At 43.4% G+C, this 21,184-nt stretch overlaps 1 long non-coding RNA gene across 1 annotated transcript in view; it reads right to left on the bottom strand.

The window, feature by feature from the left end:
- The window catches only part of LOC114817144, a 164,867-nt gene extending 149,894 nt beyond the window's left edge, over window positions 1-14,973 (bottom strand). Inside the window, exon 1 of the long non-coding RNA XR_003764990.1 lies at window positions 14,904-14,973. This is a non-coding gene — a long non-coding RNA (uncharacterized LOC114817144). The remainder of the gene's footprint in view (window positions 1-14,903) is intronic.
- Window positions 14,974-21,184: the final 6,211 nt, after the last annotated feature.

Raw genomic sequence — 21,184 nt, 5'->3', positions numbered from 1 at the left:
ATATTCCCTGTCCACAGTGATCTTACAGTCTAGCGGGGGAAGACAGGTGTTAATATCATTTATAGATATATACAAAAATGACATGTGTCTGGGCTCAGCACAATTCGGTATGGGGGAAAAAAACAGTTCTGCACACAAGCACAACATTAGACATGGAGTGCATACTTCAACGTGACCTTTTCTTACCATAAGGCTCTTCAACAACATAAACCTCCCCCAAGCTCCCACCTCTCATTTAGAGGAGAGCTGGCTGCATTTGACTCTCGAGGTAAAGTCTGACTCCATTTTTCCTACACCATTTAGGAGTTGAGGACGCCTGCTGCCGTGACGGTGAAAAGCTCTTAAATTAGGATTGCTTTTAGGAAGCAGATCTAAGGCAAATTGCATTTCATAAAGAGAATATTATTATTCTTTCATTAGTCATTCCTTAAAATGCTGTATGACCAGGATCAGCAAATTTCCATTCCCTTACTTCCGGTTTCTTCCTAGGCTTTGGTCCGGAAAAAAAAATCTTGTGATTGGATCATAGCTCATCATTGCATCAGCTCTGTCATGGTTATGCTGCCGTTTTGTCACCTGTATGCATATGTATGTTACATTTTCTCTCTCCAATTGCATCTTGCTCGAACCTACTCTGACTTCATCCTGGTATATCGATTTAGCTCTACTGCCTCCTCCATTTAATTGTAAGCTTCTCGAGGTCGGAGAGTGTAGATTTTGCTTCTTTTATATGTTCATTGAGTACTTAGTGCCATGTTCTCTACACAGTCAGCACTCAGATAAAACTGCTGCGACTTATTAAATTGGTGGGGGGTGGGAGAAGAGGAGGTCAGACATCTCTATACTTCAGGTTTAATGACATTATCTGGCTCCTGGGCATGTCACTCATCTGTGCTTCTTACTTCAAGTCAGAGAAACCAGAAAAGGGCAATCCAGTTGTCCACAGGATGGGACTGGTTCCATGGGAGGATGAGAGATTAAGGAGATTAGGTCCCAACAGTCTGGAAAGATGAAGACTGATTTTCATAGTGTTCCCCAAATCCCATTACATTGGGATGAGAGGGCAGTCAGTCAAATCAATCATATTTATTGAGCATTTCCTGAGCACCAACACTAAGCCCTTGAGGGAATATGACAGAGTTGGTAATAATGATAGTATTTGTTAAGTGCTTACTATGTGCCAAGCATTATTCTAAGCACTGGGGTGGATACAGGGTTAACAGGTTGTCCCATGTGGACAACTCGTAACTCGTAATCCCTTTTGCAGATGAGGTAATTGAGGCACCGAGAAGTTAAGTGACTTGCCCGAAGTCACACGGCTAAAAAGTGGCAGAGCCAGGATTAGAACCCACTATCTCTGAATCCCCAAGTCTGTGCTCTTTCTACTAAGCCATGTATGGTCCCTGCTCACAATGAGCTTACAGTCATTTTGTAGGAGAGAGATTAGTGCATTTTTTCCTAGACTCTCGTGGTGGGGAGAATGGGAAGAAATTAATGAATTGGTTATTGGTAAAGCAGTCTAAATTTCTCAGCAGAAGAGGTGTTGTAGAAATTTAAGGCACTACACTTTTACAGATTTTACCTTGACATCCTCTAGGAAGAAGCTTCTTATATCTACCATCACCCTCTTTGGTGCAAGGACAATAATAAGAACAACTGTAGCATTTGCTAAGTGCTTACTATGTGCCAAGCACTGTACTAAGTGTTGGACTAAATACAGTCAGATCAGACACAATCCTTGTCCCTCATTAGGCTCACAATCTAAGTAGAATTAATGAAATGTTCCGCATTTTTCTTCAAAGTCTTTCTAAAAAAACACATCTCCTCCAGGAGGCTTTCCCTGATTAATCTTTCATCTCCCCACCCAATCTCCCCCTCCCTGCCACTTCAGTTCTTGCATGTCGCCTAAGCACTTGGGGACTCACCACATCCCATCCTGCAAACTCAGGCACATCAACTGAATTTACTGAGAGCTCGCTGGGTGAAAAACACTGTGCCGAGCACTTGGGAAAGTACGCTATACTGGAGTTAGTAGACATTCCCTGCCCACAGAAAGCTTAGAGTCCAGAAGGCGAAATAGTTCATATGTATATACTTGTCCTTCGTATTTGAAGGAGATACCGGTGATGGTCTGAGAGCCTGTGTGGTGAAATGGTCAGTGTGGGATCCTGGGTTCCAGCCACACAAAAAGGATGTCTTGTATCTGCTTTAAAATATTCCCAGGTTACATGTGGCTTCTTTCCATTGACACCTTGCTTCAATCTAATTGCCAAATCTAAACACTTCCATATTTCAGCAACTTAACTGTTGATTACAATCGCTCTCACTTCATCCGGCAGAAACCTTAATGCTCTCCTTGACCTGAAACTCTATTTTTCTCAATATATCAACAGCGTCTATCATTTCTATCAATGCAACAATGTGGTTGATTTTGAGCATTGACCTGAATTTTACATCTAAACCACAGCTTTTCCTGCCCTTTTTAATTTACTACAACTTTCTACCTCTTCATGTTTCCACTTGTCCCTTAACTACAGAATTCCGTTATGAATATTCAAGTCCAGACCTATCAATCCAAATTGTTAATGACCTCCACTCCCTCCGTGGTCCCCGTACAATTCTGTGACAGTCCTGGGCTCCCAAATGGGTCTCAAACATTTGCAAAATTTTTTATCTTTTCTTAGGTCTCTGACCTTATATCTCTGGAATTCCCTGTTTTATTCCTCTGTGAAGAATGATTTCATCCTTCTCTCCCCTAAGCGAGAGAGGGCTGAATATACAGGTATATGGAACAGACAATGAAGGGGAATTTATATGAAAACAGTGCTATGGATCATGTGTTAATAGTGTGATTTGCTGCCCTTCTTAAGAGATATTACTATGTTATCTGCCAGTTTTCTCATGTGCTTTTATTAACCCATGGAGTGATATACTACCAGCCGTATGGGTGGCTACTGCCAGCATTTTGCTAAGTGATTAATATTAAAATGCAGTGTGTATGGATAATTCCAACTATCACAGACTTTTTCCAAAAATAAGAGGAGGCAAAAGTAAAGTTCCAGGGATCCCTCTTTTTTTTGTGGGGCCAGTCACCAATCTAAGAGGTAGCATTCAGCTCTCCAGGTTAGCTATGCTCTTGAGCTATAGAAACTGCAATGGCACCTGTATTTGAAACAATTGCAAACCATGTTCCTGTCTCAAATAGCAACTCTAGCCACCTCAGTTAACATCACATCACCAAAATCCTCTGAAAATAAATAAGGGTAGTCTTTCTCTCAAAGGATGAGAACACAGCTCCTTATAAAATTTATCCCAGAGTCCCAGACTAAGAGGCACCAAAATAAATCACGTGAAAAATATTACACATAATTGTGGTGTTTGTTAAGCACCTACTATGTGCCAAGCACTATGGGATAATCAGGTCCCATCTGGTGCTCACAGTCTAACAAGGAGGGAGAACAGGTATTGAATCCCCATTTTGCAGGTGAAAAAACTGAGGCATAATGATAAGTGATTTGCCCAAAGTCACACACCAGGTAAGTGGCAGAGCCACGTTTAGAAACCAGGTCCTCTGGCTCCCAGGCCCATGTCCTTTCCACGAATAATAATACTCTCTTTTAAGCGTTTACTATGTGCCAGGCACTATACTAAACACTGGGGTGGATACAAGCAAATCGGGTTGGACACGATCCCTGTCCCACCTGGGACTCACAGTCTTAGTCCCCATGCTATAGATGATGTAACTGAGGCCCACAGATATGCAGTGACTTCCCCAAAGTAACAAAACAGACAAGTGGCAGATCTGGGATTAGAATGCAGGTCCTCTGACTCCCAGGCCTGTGCTCCTTCCACTAGACCATTCTGCTACTGAAAGAAGTCACAAAAGGATGCTACTTTCTCTTTGCAACCACATTAGTGAAAAAGTTTGATTTTCTCAGAGTATGGGAAAAGAATTACCTATTGCCTCACGTGGAGAGGTATCTCCCATTGACCCCTTGATACCGTACCCCAAAAAAACCTTTCCAGCTAGCAATAAGCCATTGCAGCAGCTTGGACAGAGGCCCAGCCCTCTCTGATTCTCCCCCTTATTCCCCTTCCTCTCATGACCCCCTCCATTTCTACCAATAGAGCTTAAGCTCCCTGTGGACAGGGAAAATGTCTCACGCTTATGTTGCATTTTCCCAAGCTTTTAGTACAGTGCATTGAGACGAGTGGGTACTCAATACGTGTTTAATAGTCAATCGTATTTATTGAGCTCTCGTGCGCAGAGCCCTTGACTATCTGCTTGGGAGAGCACAATATAAAAATGTAACAAACATTCCCTGCCCACAACAAGCTTACAGTCTAGACGGAGACATCAGCCACTAAATGTGCTCATCCGGTGTATTTAGTCATCAGAGACGTTGGGCTAATTCGTTCATTCATTCACTGCATGGAAGCTGCTGGCAAAATGTACAGCTGTCAGTGCAAACATCTGGAGGTGGGACAGTAAGACAGCTAGAATTTTTTAATTAAAAGGACTTTGTTTCTGGGCAAATACTCCAAATTTTCATCTGAAGAAAATGCTCTGAATAGTCCTCAGCCTACTGTTTCATCTTTTATTTGCAGAAGTGGGAAATTTGCTTTCCACGTAACCGCTGTTTCTTCTTATACGCAGAACATATTAAAACGAATTGCGCTAGGTGTTTGTGTGGGAGTCCGTGAATTCGGAGGGGTTGCTTAAAATCTCAAGAGACAGGAAGAAATTCTGAAGTGATCTTGAGAACTCAGACACCTAGTACATCCAATGTGGGGTAAAAAAGGCCCAAATCCCATAAGGATACATATCCTTAGGGACAAAATAAAAATACAGAGAGAGGATGGAAAGAGGCCAGCTAGGCCCAAGATCGGCCGATCCCAGAGGGCCACAGCTAAATCTGAATCAACACAAATACTGTTTTGAAAGAAAACCAACATGGGACTAGGAAGCAGTAATAGGCTCATGACAGGCAAGGACTGAGATATTACCTTACCGCTAACATGAGGATCTGCCCAATCCAGAATATAGTACTGTGTCCTGTTCAGATTACCACATTTTCAAACCAATGTCAAGAAACAGGGGAGTTTCCAGAGAAAGGCAACAATGTGATTAATAGATCGGAAAAGGTTTCAAAAAAAAACAAACAAAAAAATTGGGATGATTAGCCTGGAGAAGAAGCTAAGAAGTGTCTTAATGCAGCCAGAGTATTCCATCATATGAGGGGGAAGAAAGGAAGACGGAAGGTGCTGATTATCATGGTGATAAAAACACTGTAATGGTCTATCCGGGGAGGCTGCCGAATCTCCATCCCTGAGGAACTGTAAAAAGGGAAAAGATACTCATCTGTCCTGGATGGTTTAGGCATTCCTCTGCCTGTAGGCAGAGATTCTGGGCCAGATGACCCCTGGAGGTCCCTATCAGCTCTGCCATTCTAGGACTCTATGATTCCATAATTAACTTAGATCAATTCAAAATGTTGAGAATGAGACTGAAGCCTGTAGGATCATCTTATGCCCTGGAGGGTAATTTTAGTACCTAAAGAATGAAATGTGGTATGTAAAAGCTGACAAGTTCCATTTCCATCATTGGTTGGCAGATAAATATGTCACTCTTCGGCACTTGAAACGTCTCCCACTCCATAAGCTCAAAAACCCATCGCTTTCATCCGAGGGGAGAAAAAAAAAATGGAGGACTGGATCGTGGAGAAGAAACTCAGATGTTAAAAACTGGTTACAACTCAACCTTCGAGCTCCTCAAGGAGCCAGAGCAGAGGCGGTTCTGAGAGGATCGAGTCTCCGGGCAAAGTCACAGCTGGGGTGTCTTCAATACGATAAATAATTAATGGCAGTGACCACTTTTTTTGACAGAAGATTCAATGGGAACATTTTAAAACATGCAGTGTTCACAGGACGGGGGGAAAAGAATCATCCGCTTAATTCGTTCAGAAACATTATTTTTCTACCCATTCTTGACCTAGAAAACTCCAAACTACAGAATCAATCAAATGGGACATTCAGTTCTGCCATAATGAATGTTTTCACTCCACATTTTGGCTAGAACGCCATCAAGAAATTAGGGAAAATTTTTTCCAACAGTGTAAATTGGTTTTGATATAATAATGTTGTAGGTATTTGTTAAGTGCTTATTATGTGCAGAGCACTGTTCTAAGCGCTGGTGTAGATACAGGGTAATCAGGTTGTCCCACGTGAGGCTCACATTCTTCATCCCCATTTGACAGATGAGGTTACTGAGGCACAGAGGAAGTGAAGTGACTTGCCCACGGTCACACAGCTGACAAGTGGCAGAGACGGAATTCGAACCCATGACATCTGACTCCCAAGCCCATGCTCTTTTGATATGGCATGCCACTTTTCTGGAAGAAACAGTTTGTGCACAATAACATAGTACTTAATAAGTACCCATTAAATGCTCAGCTCCGTGCTTGCCGTACCCCGATCTCGTCTATCTCGCTGCTGACCCCTTTCCCGCAAAGTTCCCCTGACCTGGAGGTCCCTCCGCCTCCATACAGGCCAGACCACCTCTCTCTCCACCTTCAAGGCATTATTCAAGTCATTCCTCCAGGAGGCCTTCCCTGATTAAGCCCTCTCTTCCCCAGCTCACCTTTCCTTCTGTGATGTCTATCCACTTGGATCTGTGACCTTTGGACATTTGATATTCACCCCACCCATAACACTTACATATCTTTAAATTATATATTATAAACTACTTATTCACATTACTGCCCACGTCCCCTTTTAGACTGTAAGCTCATCATGGGCAGGGAGCATGTCTGCTAATGCTGTTGTACTCTCCCAGGAGCTTAGTACGGTGTTCTGTGCATCGTAAGCTTTCAATAAATACCCCTGACTGATTTCTGGCATAGGACCGAGATCATGAGATCAGACATACAGCTGTTGTCTCACAAGAGGCAGGTAGCTTCAGAGGGAGGCAGAACTGGTATTTTGTCCCCATTTTACACATAAGCAAACGGAAGCACAGAGAATTTAAGCGCTTGCCCAAGATCATCCAGCAGGCCTATAGGACCAGAACTCAGGTGTCCGGATTCCCAGCCCCACGTTCTTTCTAATAATGTTGGTATTTGTTAAGCGCTTACTATGTGCAGAGCACTGTTCTAAGCGCTGGGGTAAACACAGGGGAATCAGGTTGTCCCACGTGGGGCTCACAGTCTTAATCCCCATTTTACAGATGAGGGAACTGAGGCACAGAGAAGTTAAGTGACTTGCCCACAGTCACACAGCTGACAAGTGGCAGAGCTAGGATTCGAACTCATAAGCCCTGACTCCAAAGCCCATGCTGTTTCCACTGAGCCACGCTGCTTTCTACTAAACTAGGCTGCAGCGGATCCAGTGGCGAGTTTTCCTTACCATGGGGTTTTGCAAGAAAGTAATCCTTGCACTATAGGAGAAGTGGGGGTATTTGATGAGCACCTACATACACGGCAAGGCACTTGGAAGAGTCAACCAGAAGCGAATCACACTCCGAAAGATTAAAACCTGACTTGCTGATATACTCACCCCTCCAGAAACAATGGCGTACCCCTGCAAGCCAATTTGTTCTATGTTCTCAGAATTATGATCATTTGTTTCAGGGGAGGGGGAGAGGCTTCTGGTTTTTCATTTTTCTTGAAATGCAGGATTCCTCCTACAGATAGATGGCCATCAGGGAAGAAAGGAAAGAAATGAATCCTCAAATACGCCTTGAGTTTTAGGACCCTCACAGATGTGATGGAGGGGAGAATTTTTGCAACGAAATCAGATAATGCCAGAAACCAGGTAGAGAAAGCGGAAAAAAAAAAGTGCATTGTGAGGAAATGAATGTAAAATCTAGTTTCTGGCCCTAGGGAGCTAGTTTTAATTTTGCATTCTTATACATTTGCTAAGGTTGAGGCCAAAGCCATATTCCCTCAAGAACTGTTTTCTCTTGACTTCATTTTCCTATTTAGTGAACAGTGTTATGCAAGCAAATACATGGGCAGACCCCAGATAGTAGACAACACGGACTGGAATGATAGATTAATAGCCTTCACATCTCCACCAAAAAAAAAAACCCTTCCTAGAAGCAGGCAGAATTCAGTATGCAAACACCACAACCAGAGTCTCTGAAACAAATAAAACCAAAAAACAAAAACAAAAATCCCCTCCCAAAAAAACCCTCATCTTCCTGCTAGGGCGCATTATCCCCCTATCTACCCCTTAATATATGCGAGCCCCTGCTGAATAGCGAGGTGTTATTATTCATTACGATTTTCTATTACACTGTGATAAATGATGCCCCCAGGACTTGAGGCTGCCCCACGAATGCTTATTACCGCTCACTTAAGTAGAAGTTGATTTAGCTTAAATAGGTTGTTTCATATAGCAAAGACACAGTACTGCCATGGCTATTCTTCTCAACCTCACCATAACTAGGGTTTAATTGAATTATAACTACTCGATGTACCTATTAGGATATAAGCAGTGTATTATACCTTGTAATGGGAGACGGTGCGGACTAATTCTGTGTGGTCTAGGCGGTGATGTTTAATCCTAATTTGATAAGGGCCTTTTCTTCAACTCCCCCCCAAATGTACTCGACAATTAAAACAAGCCATCGCTCTGTAGATAGACAAAATTGAGGGAGATGTAATGAAAATCATCTTGTGCAACCTGGGTGCACTCTACCCGCATCTAAAGGCTGAAAAGCTCTTTTGGGGCTGTCTCACCCCAAGGGATAGGAGGAGCTATAAATGCAAAATCAAAAAGATCCATTATTACGTAGTATTCCCCGCCCCCAACGCACCCCACTTAAAATTCCCTATTAGTTTAAATAATAATTGCGGTGTTTTAAGCCCCTCTTTTTTTTTTTTGGTGGTGGTATTTGTTAAGCACTTGCTTGGCGCCAGGCACTGTACTAAACGCTGGAGTAGGTAGATGCTAATCAGGTTGGGCATAATCCAGGTCCCACATGGGGCTCACAGTTATACCCCCCATTTTACAGATGAGGAAACTGAGGCCCAGAGAAGTGAAGTGACTTGCCCAAGGTCACCAAGCAGGCAAGCAGAGGAATAGGGATTAGAACCTGGGTCCTTCTGCCTTCCACCATGTGCTGCTTCTTTACTGCTATATCCCGGTGACTGCTACTTATTGGTTCCCTGACCGGAGAGGTAAACAAAGTACAGTTGTCTCAGTTTATGAGTCCCAGTTGGGCAGACTATAATCAATCAGATTATCTTGTAGCTATACCAGTGCTAATAAGCACTTAAATACCACAATTATTATTACTCTCACAGGAAATTGTGAAATGCATTCCCAAAATATTGATCCAAACAATTAAAAGTCAATAAGGGCACGATCAAGCCATGCATGTTAATAAAAGATATTGAATTAGATTTTTCAAATGCACATGTAGATACAATACTTAACATTTTGAAAATTATCTGCTTTTATCCTATTCAGCTAAAAGGCATCTTGAGCTAACATATCTGCCATTATCTATGCTGAATAGATGCTATTATGTAATACTAAATGAAATGGGCTTTAATGACTACCAAGTAAGTCAAAATACTTCAACAGGATGGAAAGGGAAGTTCTTGTGCCAAGATAAACTTTGCAGCATTACCCAAAAAGGAGAGTATCAAGTAATTCCAGAATTTAAACTTAATAACGTTATTGTCAAAAGATACCCGGGTAAAGGGAGAGTTGTATTCTAAAGCTAAGCTCCCCCTCCAGTCTATAAGCTCCTCCTGGGCAGAGATCATGTCTACCAACTCAGTTATTCTGTACTCTCCAAGTGCTCAGTATTCATTCATTCAGTAGTATTTATTGAGCCCTTACTACGTGCAGAGCACTGTACTAAGCACTTGGAATGTACAATTCGGTAACAGATAGAGACCATGGCCTGATACAACCAGTTCACCTAAAATATAGGATTTGCATTCTCACAAAACTTCACATTAAGTTGCGGTATCTGTTAAATGCTTACTAGGTGCCAGGCACTGTACTAAACGCTGAGGTGGATACAAGCAACTTGGGTTGGACACAGTTCCGGTCCCATGTGGAGCTCACAGTCTCAATCCCCATTTTACAGATGAGGTAACTGAGGTCCAAAGTGAAGTGACTTGCTCAAGGACGCAAAGCAGATAAGTGGGGGAGCTGGGATTAGAACCCATGACCTTCTGACTCCCAGGCCCGTGCTCAATCCACTACACCATGCTGCTTCTCTGTTTAATCAGGAGTGGAGAGCAGCCCTCCTACCCCGTGCTAGATCACTTTTCTCTCAGGGTCAGGAGTAAAAACCTTTCTACTCTGGACCAAGAGGCTGCCACTTGGACACCCTTATCCTACCTGTAATTTATTTTTGTGCCCCCCCCCCCCACTAGACTGCAAACTCTGAGTGCGAGAATCATGTCTATTCTATCATATCCTCCCAAATTCTTAGTATAGTGTTAGATACAAAGCGGATGTTCAGTTAATACTTTTGATTAATTTACAACTCCTTACAGCAGCTTCAGTTTATACCTCATGGTTGATTTTTTTATTATTATTATTGGCATTTAAACATTGCTATGTGCCAGACACTGTTCTAGTACTGAGGTAGAAACAAGCTAATCAGGTTGGACACAGTCTCTGTCCCACACGGGGCTCACAGTCCCAATCCCCATTTTCCAGTGAGGTAAGTGAGGCGCAGAGAAGTTTAGCCCTTTGTCCAAGGTCTCCCAGCAGACAGGGATTAGAACCAAGGTCCTTCTGATTCCCAGGCCTGCGCTCTGTCTAGGGAGAAATGCCTATCCACCTCCACATCAAACAAAAACTCCTCACCATTGCTTTTAAAGCACTCCATCACTTTGCCCCCTCCTACCTCACTTCTCTCCTACAACCCAGCACCCACACTTCGCTCCTCTGGCGCTAACCTACTCAATGTGCCGCAATCTCTCCTGTCTCGCCACCGACCCCTGGCCCACATCCTACCTCTGGCCTGGAACGCCCTCCCTCCTCAAATCCACCCGACCCTCTCCTTTCTCCCCACTTCAAAACTTTACTAAAGGCACATCTCCTCCAAGAAGCCTTCCCAGTCTAAGCCCCACTTCCCCTCATCTCTCACTTCCTTCTGTATTGCCTTGACTTGTCCCTTAGCTCTTCTCCCCTCTCCCATCTCCACACCACTTATGCATATAATCTGTCATTTTATTTATATTGATGTCCCTTTATTTGTATTGATGTCTGTCTCCCCCTCCTAGAATGTGAGCTATTTGTGGTCAGGGATTGTCACTGTTTATTTCCATACTGTATTTTCCCAAGCACTTAGTAAAGTGCTCTGCAAACAGTAAGCACTTAATAAATACAATTGAATGAAATGCATTACCTCAGCAGAGCTTTCTGGCTGGCTTTCCAAGGCAGAGAAACACCACACCCCACTAAATTTTCCTGCCCTTTTCACACTCTCCAGTTTCCAGCATGGCTCAGTAGAAAAGCAGGTGGCTCAGTGGAAACAGCCGGGGCTTGGGAGTCAGAGGTCATGGGTTCAAATCCCAGCTCCGCCACTTGTCAGCTTTGTGACTTTGGGCAAGCCACCTAACTTCTCTGGGCCTCAGTTACCCCATTTGTAAAATGGGGATTAAGACTGAGCCCCACATGGGACAATCTGGCTACCTTGTATCCTCCCCAGCGCTTAGAACAGTGCCTTGCACATAGTAAGTGCTTAACAAATACCATCATCATCATTAGCAGCCAGTTTCCCAAACTAAAAACTTCCCGAGCTCAGTCTCCAGTGTAGACTTTTTCAACTTATTGGCCAAAAGCCTGTCCCCACCCAGAATACTCCAACTGACCCTGAGAGAGAGAGAGAGAGAGAGAGAGAGAGAGAGAGAGAGAGAGAGAGAGAGAGAGAGAGATGGGGAAGGGAATAGGTCTACTAACTCTGTTGTTGAATTGTACTCTCATAAGCATTTAGTACAGTGTTCTGCACACAGCAAGTGTTCAATAAATACCACTGATTGATTGATGGGGGTCATGGGAAGGAGTAGTCTGGCCTGAACCAAACTTGTGAACAAGAAGCCACAGATAAGAATCCCGTGATATCTAATGGAAAGAACATGGGACTGGAAGTCAGGAGACCTGGTTTCTTCCCCCCAGGTAAGTCACTGACTTACTGAATATGACTTTGGAAGTCACTAAGATCTTTAAAAACCTCAGTTTCTTCACATATAAAGAGAAGGTAATAATACCCTACCTCCCACTACCTCACAGAAATGCTATGAGGATAAAGTGATAGCTTTGTTGTGAAAACAGTTTGGGAAAATAAAAGCAAGGTATTACATGTCTGTGGCATTTATTCTGTGGGGAGGGGAAGGAAAAAAGTCACCTGTTGGAATGAAAATAAATTGGTAAAATAAAAGCAGAGTATTACGTGCATCTGTGGCACTTATTCAGTGGGAAAAGGAATGAAAAGTCGCCTGTTGAAATTCACTAGGAAAGCCTAGTTTGAGAAGTGTTTAAAGCACATTCTCTCTATTGTTAACATCTGAGAATTAAAACAATTTACGGTATTGTTAAACACTTGTGCCCAGAATTGTATTAAGTGCTAAGGTAGAGATCCAAGCTACTCAAGTTGGACACAATCCATGTCCTTCAAGAGATTCACATTCTTAATTCCCATTTTACAGATGAAGTAACAGGCACAGGGAAGTGACGGGACAGAGTCAAGATTAGAATACACATCCTAATACTTGCATATATACATTTATATATATATATATATACACACATATATATGTAACTAGAGAGAGAGAGTTATCCTGCATTTTCAAAAAACCACACTCTTGACAGTGAGAATCTAGTCTTGCAGTGGGATGTGGCTGAAAAGACTCAGGTGCTGTTAACAATCCAATCCTCATCAGGTGCATAAAATGATTGCCTTTTGCCAACCAATATTCAGCAGCCTACTTGCTCAGGATTTTGTTTGAGAGTGGAGCAGAAGCCAGCCCCGTCAGCAGGTCATGAGATAGATGGATTTCTCCAGTGGTGATGGCAAATGACTCTTAGCTATGGTCCTTCAGTGGACAATAGCATCCATTCGGAGGCAGAAGGCCAGGGGTTGAAGAGCAGTGCAGTCCGAGGAAGAGAATAGCAAGCCACAATCCTCCTCAGAGCACTCTCCTATGCCCTCATCCAATGTCTAGGCTACTGCATCACTCGTTTCTGCCAAATCACTAGCATCCATTTATTGAGCATTTTCAATGTGCAGAACACTATACTAGATGCTTAGGAGAGTACAATAGAGGTGGTAGATAGGATCCCTAATCTCAAGAGCCTACACCATCCTGAAAACACTCTTACCACTTCCTACAGAGACAACAAAGCCTTCTCCTTGTCTCAAAAGTCAATCAATCCTCTTTATTGAGCACTGACTACCGATTACTTGAAAACAACTTGGGAGAGTACAATTATTGAAAGACAAGATCCCTGCCCTCAAGGACTTGCAAGAGCCATGTTTCCTCTCTCTCCCCATGATAGGTCTCCATTTCCTCCCCACGGCTCTCAACAAAACCTCTCTATGCAGTTTTCATGACTTTCTGGCTGCTGAAAAACTTGACCGGTCTTTGTAGTTACCATTGATCCCAGTGAAATGCATAATTTTATACCTTTATTTCCACCATTTTCATTTATCATTGAAGCTTGAGATCTAAAGTGTGAATGAATTCAAATAATAAAAAAATAGATGACTGTTCCTTCTTCTAAGACAGAATCATAGCGTCCTTTATTTGGTTCAGATTTAAATACATGACTTCTTCAGGATAGCAGAATGCTACTTACTAATTATGCATTTTTAGTTGAAGGTGCTCCTCTAAGGCATGCTGCTCTTCATACAGCGTGGTCTAGAGGAAAGAACATGCGACTGGGTGTCACAGGACCTGGGTTCTAATCCTGCCTCCGCCACTTGTTTGTTATGCGACCTTGGGCAAGTTGCTTCATTTATCTATGCCTTTGTTATCTCATCTATGAAATGGGGATTAGGACCGTGAGCCCCATTTGGGACATGAACTGTGTCCAACCTGATTACTTTGTGTCTACCCCTAGCACAATACCGGGCACACCGTAATCACTTAAATACCATTAAAAAATGAATAAAAACATAAGTATTTAAATACAAAAATAATTCTCCTCCTCTAGCCTATAAGTTCATTGTGGGCAGGGGACACATTCACCAACTCTGTTATATTGAACTCTCCCAAGTGCTTAATACAGTGTTCTGCACACAATAAGAACTTAATAAATAATTGATAAAATTACATTCTTCTGAAATCCTTATGACTTGAGAGGCTGTGAAAATTTAAGTCAGAAGCAGTACCTTCCCCTGTCAAATTCTGCAATGAGTTGTTTCACAGTGATAAAATCCAAAGGAGTTTCTCCTTCATTGGATCAGAATGGCGGCTGCAGTACTATAGACAGATAACCAGAAACCAGGACTAATAATAGCTATCCTGTATTTAAAAATCACCAGAGAAATATACATAATTAGGGAGTCTATCCAGGTTCCAATTCAAAGTTCTCCATAGGGCCCAGCGGCCATGACTAAACACACCTTCCACACCAGGAAAAATCAAAATCAGGATTTAATTAATAACACAAATGGAAAAATCACAATAGAGACTATGGGAGATGTTTGCATGTTAGTATGTATGGCTCCTATAACTTCAAGATCATCACCCAGAAAGCCTGATGACCAGGTCATGCAAATAAGCCAACCTGCTCATTGAGAACTCCGCTTGGGGAAAGCTGAGAAAATACATTTAATTAAAATCACCCACAGATCATGCTCTTGATCAAGTTAACCCACACTAAACTTTCTTTTCACCCCAGATACAGCTAAAAGAGAAATACATTACCCCAGGAAGCTCTCTGGAACAGGACTCACGCATACTAGTGTCCGGCTAACACCAAAGGGAACTGAAAAAGTTCCCCAGCTGAGCCCCCTTTAGCACTCAGCTCCACCCAGGGGAGGGGTGGAGTTTTCTCACTCTACTAGCCAAAAGCCAAACCCCTTGCTGGAATATTCCAAATGACCCTTGGAAGGAGGGGTCTGGCCTGAGCCGGTGTGTGACCCAGCTAACACATGGGGCAAAGTATTTCTAGATTTTTTTTTCTTTAAAGGAGTCACAGGGCTTGATGCTCTATCATTTTACTGCCACCTGATGAGGCTTGGATAGCAAGGCTGATTAAATAGAAAGGAGAACTGGCATTGAATCCCCACTTTACAGTTGAGGAAACTGAGGCAGAGAGAAGTTAAGTAGCTTGCCCAAGGTCACCCAACTGGCAAGTGATTAGAATCAAGTCCTCTGATTCCGAGGCTTGAACTCTTTCCACTTTTATGCTGCTTCTACATAATAGCCCTTTAACAAGCACTTAGTACTGTCATTTGCACACAATAATGCTCAATAAATACGAACTAGAATGAATGGATCTGGTCATTGGAGTCGGAAATCAAACAGTCAGAAGGCAAGGATAGCATTCTTCTTTGTTTTTGTTTTTTTTTATGATTTCTACTAGCCATTCACTGCAGGGCCTGAGTAAAATAGGATCCTGGAAGCCAAAGTTTTCCCATTCCTTTCAACTACACCCAACATAGCAAGTGGGCGAGCAGGAGATGCCCCAAGAGTTTCTGGGACTTTGACTCCCCCAAAATTCTCTCTCGGCTTCTGAGCACCCAACTCTGCACAAAATCAGGACCAGGCGGATGGAAGGATCTTTGGCAATTGTTTTCAGCTCCCCGCAAAAGTCATCTACCCCCAAAATTGTCTCAGTGGAAACTCAATCAATCATCCTTCCCCTTTTACGAACAATAAACCCCTAAGTCATTCCAGAGTAGTAATAGTAGTAGAGAAGCAGCATGGTGTAGTGGATAATAATTATTTTGGTATTTTCCAAGTGCTTACTATGTGCCAGGCACCGTACTAAACGCCGGGGTCGATACAAGCAAATTGGTTTGGACACGGTCCCTGCCCCACAGTCCCATTTTACGGATGAGGTTACTGAGGCCCCGAAAAGTAAAGTGACTTGCCCAAGGTCACAATGCAGACAAGTGGCAGAGCCGGGATTAGAACCCACAACCTCCCGACTCCCAGGCCCATGCTCTATCCATTATGCCACTCTGCTTCTCTACAAATCATAGAGCACGGACCTGGGAGTCGGAAGGTAATGAGTTCTAATTGCGGCTCCACCACGTATCTGCTGTGTGACCTTGGGTGAGGCACTTCACTTCTCTGTGCCTCGGTTACCTCATCTGTAAAATGGGGATAGAGACTGTGAGCCCTACGTGGGACAGGTACTGTGTCCAACCTGATTTGCCTGTATTCATTCATTCAGTAATATTTATTGAGCGCTTACTATGTGCATAGCACTGTATTAAGCGCTTGGAATGTACAAATGTACAGATAGAGACAGTCCCTGCCCTTTGACGGGCTCACGGTCTAATCGGGGGAGACAGACAGACAAGAACAATGGCAATAAATAGAATAGAGGGGAAGAACATCTCATTAAAACAATAGCAAATAAATAGAATCAGGATGATGTTCATCTCATTAAACAAAATTAATAGGGTGATGAAGATATATACAGTCGAGCGGACGAGTACAGTGCTGAGGGGATGGGACGGGAGAGGAGGAGGAGCAGAGGGAAAGGGGGGAGAAGAGGGTTTAGTTGCAGAGAGGTGAAGGGGGGGTGGTAGAGGGAGCAGAGGGAAAAGGGGAGCTCAGACTGGGAAGGCCTCTTGGAGGAGGTGAGCTTTAAGTAGGGATTTGAAGAGGGGACCCCAGCGCTTAGTACAGTGTCTGGAACAAAGTAAGGGTTTAACAAACACCATATTTTTTTTATAGTGAGTGACCCTTCAGTTAGAAGAAGATGCTGCCAAAAACGAAGTCGCACCTGTGAACGTGGGTATCTTTGACAGAGAATCTGGTGCCCATGAAAATTCAGCCAGTCACCCTATCTTTCACCCCGTCATTTGGGTGAGCACTGCTGTCCATCCCTGTGAGAAGTTCTTTCTCCCAAAATGAGAGATGCCATTTTTCTCCCCACAAGGTTCTACCCTGTTTAGCCTTTCGATTGCATTCATTCAGGTTAATGAAACGAGGCTAATCTGGTCGTTGGAAAGGTGACAAACACCCCGACATGGGTCAAGTTCTCCTGTCCCTCAAAGACCCATCGGCTACACAAACAAATTGAGTTTCCCTCAGAAGAACCACTCTTTCACCAAGGTTCTAGACTGAATTATTATAGCCTGAGGGAATCGTTTATCAGTGCTGACAAGGCAGGAGACTTAGTAGGCGAAAGGCTTTATTGCTCCATGAGATTAACCCAGACTGGAGTAATCTGTGACAAAGATAAGAAAATTATAATGGCCTCTCAGAAATAAATCTGAATTCCAGAGTGGACAAAAGGGACTTCAGAGAGAAATCAGCTATTTCAGATACAATCAAATTTATAACATCCACTGCACAGTATAAAACACTGAATGCTGTTTCCTGTCAGAAATGTCACTTCAGGATCTGTCACTAATATATCAATTAGCCGGTGTTATTCACAGGCCTCAAGTCATATTTTCCTTAATCTCTCAAGGAACGTTACTGTATCCATTTGGGAAGCCTGCCTCTTCCCCAGCAATCCCACCATCCTCCCTGACAGCCAGCTAACCAACCGCATTGATGGAGTCCTCACCGGGGCCCCGCGCTAGGGACTAAGGGAAAAGGAAACTCTTGATAATAATAAATGAGATATTCTTTTAGCCCTCACTATGTGCCGAGCACTGTACTAAGCACTGGGGAAGACACAAGATAATAATAATGTTGGTATTTGTTAAGCGCTTACTATGTGCAGAGCACAGTTCTAAGGGCTGGGGTAGATACAGGGTAATCAGGTTGTCCCATGTGAGGCTCACAGTTAATCCCCATTTTACAGATGAGGTAACTGAGGCACAGAGAAGTTAAGTGACTTGCCCACAGTCACACAGCTGCCAAGTGGCAGAGCCGGGAGTCGAACTCATGACCTCTGACTCCGAAGCCCAAGCTCTCTCCACTGAGCCACGCTGCTTCCCCAGATGATCAGGCCGGGCACAGTCCCTTGGGCTCTATGGGTCTCAGAGTCTAGGGGAGGGAAAACAGGTATTTTACAGATGACACTGCGGCAGAGAAGTTAAATGATTTGCCCAAGGTCACACAACAGGCAAGTGGCAGAATAGGGATTAGAACTCAGATTCTTTCTACGTAGGCCACTTTGCGTCTCAGGTAGGTAGTTACATCAAGCAGTGTTGCTCAGTGGAAAGAGCCCGGGTTTAGGAGTCAGAGGTCATAAGAGTTCTAATCCCGGCTCCGCCACCTGTCAGCTGTGTGACTGTGGGCAAGTCACTTAACTTCTCTGTGCCTCAGTTACCTCATCTGTAAAATGGGGATTAACTGTGAGCCTCACATGGGACAACCTGATTACCCTGTGTCTACCCCAGCCCTTAGAACTGTGCTCTGCACTTAGTAAGCGCTTAATAAATACCAACATTATTATTATCAAGCATTTAGTACAGTGCTCTGCACATAGTAAGCGCTCAATAAATGTGATTGAATGAATGAATGAATGAATGAATGAATGAACACTGTTACCTACCACGTGAGACAGACAGGGAACTCAGATCTGAAACAAAGGGAGATCTAAAGCTTGAAGTTGCCCTTTTGAAGCTTGGATCTATCAGCTCTGAAGAGTAAATTATTGCTAATATCAGGAAGGCCAAGCATCTTTTGGGTGCCTTCCTTTGAGGAGCTTAAAATGTAATGATTAGCCAGGAACTAAGGAATGCACATTAATCTAGTGTGGCCGGACTGGTCTTCCAGAATTTCCACTCCTGAGACCACCCCACTCTGCCCTGGCCCAAAGTCATCAGGAAGTAGAATAAAACACGGCTCAATCAATTTTATTTATTGAGCATTCACTGTGTGCAGAAAACTGTACTAGGCGTTTAGGTGGCTCCTATTTGCATCACTTTAAAGGTCTGTTTACGTGGCTCCTATTTGCACCACTGGCCATTCAGAGGCAGACCCTCTTACTCCAAGATCCACTAAGCATTTAGAATGTGAAAGGGGGCTGGTGGGGGAGGGGTATGCTTTTCATGCTGAAAGCCATGAAGGCCTTCTAATATTAGATAATCCATCAATTAATCCAGATGTTGTAGCAGTGTGGCCTAGTAGGAAAACCACCGGCCTGGGAATCAGAAGACCTGGGTTCTAATCCCGGCTCTGCCAATTGCCCTGCCAAATGATTACTGCGCGACCTCGGGAAAGTCACTTAATTTCCCTGCGTCTCAGTTTCCTCAACTGTAAAATGGGGATTCAGTATTTGTTCTCCCTCCTGCTTAAGACTTTGAGCCCCATGCGGGACAGGGACAGTGTGCAACCTAATTGACTTGTACCTAACCCAGTGCTTAGAAGAATGTCAGATGCATTGTAAATGCTTGCCAAGTACCATAAAACCAACAATAAAACAAGCAAGGTGCGAGACTGTAGTAAGTACCGGGGGTAGATACAAGCTAATCAGGTTGGACACAGTCCATGTCCCATATGGGGCTCCCAGTCTTAATCCCCGCTTTACAGATGAGGGAAGTGAGGCACAGAGAAGTTAAGCAACCCACCCAAGGTCACACAGCAGACAAGTGCCATGTGATTGGAATCCAGGTCCTTCTGACTCCCAGGCCCAAACTTTATCCATTAGAGCAGGCTGCTTCAATTGCTGGATTAATTGATGGATTGTCTAATTTTAGAAGATCTTCATGGCTGTCAGCATAGAGAAGCAGCGTGGCTCAGTGGAAAGAGCCCGGGTTTGGGAGTCAGAGATCATGTGTTCGAAACCCGGCTCTGCCACTTGGCAGCTGTGTGACTGTGGGCAAGTCACTTAACTTCTCTGTGCCTCAGTTACCTCATCTGTAAAATAAGGATTAACTGTGAGCCTCACATGGGACAACCTGATTATCCTGTATCTCCCCCAGCTCTTAGAACAGTGCTCTGCACATAGTAAGCGCTTAACAAACACCAACATTATTATTATTATTATTATTGTAAAAAGCATACCCCACCCCCAACAACCCCCTGCACATTCTAAATGTTTAGTGGATCTAGGAACCGAGGTCCTGCCTCTGAATGGCCTCTAAGCGCTTAACAAATACCATTAAAAAACAAATTATTCACCCAAGCAATTGTCCCAAAAGCATTTACTGGGAAGTGAGCCCTGAATTGGTGCTAGAGAGATGATGGAGAAAGTGGAAGACATGGTCGCTTCACTCAAGGAGTTTATATGTCCCTCATCTTCAAAGCCTTTCTAACATCATAGCTCCTCCAGAAAGCCTTCCCTGATTAAACTTTCATCTCTCCCATCCTATCCTTCCTCCCTTCTGCATCACCTCGTACTTAAATCTGTATCCTCTAAGAACTTTGATACTCATTCCAACCCTACAGCCATTATGGATATATCCTCCTATTCTATTAGTCCCCTAGCTGAATCCCCTACTAGATTATAAACTCTTCAAGGGCATGGATTTTTGTTTACCAACTCTATTGTACTCTCCCAAGCATTCAGTACATTACTCTGCACAAGGCTTTGAACAGAGATACCACTGATTGACTATTCTCTAATTGCAAATGGACCCAGAGCTCTAAAAGCAATAAAAATAAATAACCAACACCAGAAAAATGTCTTAGGAAGTAAGGCAGGGAGGCAGCAATACCCCTTCCATTATAAGATATGCTACCTGTCGCTGCATAACCTTTTTGAATTATCAATCGTGTTTATTGAGCACGGTGTAATAATAATAGTATTTTTTAGTATTTATTATGTGACAAGCAGTGTGCTAAGTGTTAGGGTGTATCCAAGATGATCAGGTTGGACACAGTCCCTATCTAATAATAATAATAAAGTTGGTATTTGTTAAGTGCTTACCATGTGCAGAGCATTGTTCTAAGCGCTGGGGTAGATACAGTATAATCAGGTTGTCCCACGTGGAACTCACAGTCTTAATCCCCATTTTACAGACGAGGTAACTGAGGCACAGAGAAGTGAATTGACTTGCCCACAGTCACACAGCGGACAAGTGGCAGAGCCGGGATTCAAACCCATGACCTCTGACTCCAAAGCCCAG

Source organism: Ornithorhynchus anatinus, chromosome 16 (genome assembly GCF_004115215.2).
Source record: "Ornithorhynchus anatinus isolate Pmale09 chromosome 16, mOrnAna1.pri.v4, whole genome shotgun sequence".
NCBI classification, from domain to species: domain Eukaryota; kingdom Metazoa; phylum Chordata; class Mammalia; order Monotremata; family Ornithorhynchidae; genus Ornithorhynchus; species Ornithorhynchus anatinus.
The sequence above is the reverse complement of the archived record's forward strand: the minus strand, read 5'-3'. Positions and strand labels throughout refer to the sequence as shown.